This window comes from Hirundo rustica, chromosome 8 (assembly GCF_015227805.2).
Source record: "Hirundo rustica isolate bHirRus1 chromosome 8, bHirRus1.pri.v3, whole genome shotgun sequence".
In the NCBI taxonomy this organism is placed as follows: domain Eukaryota; kingdom Metazoa; phylum Chordata; class Aves; order Passeriformes; family Hirundinidae; genus Hirundo; species Hirundo rustica.
Window position 1 is genome coordinate 25,220,530 of NC_053457.1, and position 1,574 is coordinate 25,222,103.

General features: G+C 38.7%; 1 long non-coding RNA gene across 1 annotated transcript; it reads right to left on the reverse strand.

The window, feature by feature from the left end:
* Nucleotides 1-264: 264 nt before the first annotated feature.
* On the reverse strand, nt 265-1,245 carry LOC120756209 (uncharacterized). Its single transcript, XR_005702056.2, has 3 exons — nt 1,162-1,245; nt 893-975; nt 265-587 (listed from the first exon to the last, which is right to left on the reverse strand). It is a non-coding gene; the product is annotated as an uncharacterized LOC120756209 (long non-coding RNA).
* Nucleotides 1,246-1,574: the final 329 nt, after the last annotated feature.

The following is a 1,574-nucleotide window of genomic DNA, read 5'->3' on the forward strand; positions in this document are numbered from 1 at the left end:
GCCCGATGTATGCAGGGCCAAGATTGAAATGTGAGAACTCCAGAGCATATCAGTACCCTTTTTACAGCCTTTGGTATAGCATCAACTCTTTAGCACCCAGCTAAAGAAAATAGACTTGTTAGCACAGCCCTGCTTACCTTCCTGCTTGGACTAATTTTGATCAGATGATAAGAGAAGATGATAATAGCTTTAATGCATTGATTTTTTTTCTTACCTGTTAAATAGTACAAGCAGCCACAAAGGATACAGAACATTTCTCTCAAGATGTGAGTACACAGACAATCCAACTGCAACGGTTCAATCAAATCATAGGAACTCATCTGTAAAACCTTTGGTGTTATATTTGCTCTCTGTTCCTTTGCATGAGGAAAAAAGACATTACCATAACTAAAGAGCCTTAATGATAAAAGTCCAAATAAACTCTCATTGTAAACTCTGTAAACATCATATTTTTTTGCTCTTCTCTCTTGGCACTTGAAATGTGTGCATACAGTTTCCAGAGGAAATTTCAGAAAGCTGATGCAGACGGACTCCTGTAGAGATATTCAGGTCTTCTTGGATGTGGCAGCATCAGTGACACCAGAATGCTGTGAGAGAAAGCAGAAATAGATCTTTCAAATTTTTTTTCTCTCTGATCTTATTCTAAATGCTCTGTCTGGTTGCAGTGCAGTTAAATACAATGGTAGTTGTGAAAGATGAGCAAATCTGAATTTTGGCCTTTATGCTTCTGAAAATAATATTCAAATAAAAAGTTAGTGTGAATGAGTGTGACACTCACAAATCCAAAATAGAAAGATAAATACCTCCTCTGAAAGACTGCTAGTCTGAAATAAATGTCAGATTCCCACTGTGGGTCCTCTGTAAAAGGTAACATGAAAATCTGTGCTTCTACCTCTTGTCTAGAGTTGCAATAGATGCATATTTTCATTTCCTTCTTTTCTCTTCCTTCTTGGCTTAGGAGTGAAGAAGAAGGTCCTGCATGGAATTTATTGGCAATTATAAGAGGTGAAAGTTTTTTAATTAGCTATTAAAATGCATACTAATGTCAGAGCTTTAGATAACGTCCTCATGTGATGTGTTAATTCAGTTTTAATGTGGGAAGTTAAGGCAGGGGGGCTTTATTGGGGGGAAAAAATAAAAAAAAGTTCTATGGAGCATTACCTAATGAGGTGCCTGGATCTGCTTGGTCATCATATCATTTCAGCTTTCTTGTTCCCAGACTCTTTTCACAGGGCTTAATCTAAGTGAGAGAAGTTGCAGGTGCATTGTCCTCATCATGCCAAGGTCCTTATTCCCTGACTCCAGCCCTGCATATTGCAGCCAGGTTACAGGAGCTTCTGACCTAGGGTTTGTTCTCACCCAGGTGCCACTAAGTTGTATGTGATGAGGAAGAAGTGAAAAGATCAACCCAGATCTTGTCAGAGGTGTCAGTAACAGCCAGAGAAAGATGAAGATTGACGCAAATATTTTCCCTTGCTTGAATGCTTCAGCCCACAGTGTGGATCTCTTCCCTCTGAGCTTTCTCTGTGATTGTGATAATGATTTTAGTAACAGCAGAAGACACTTTACATTTT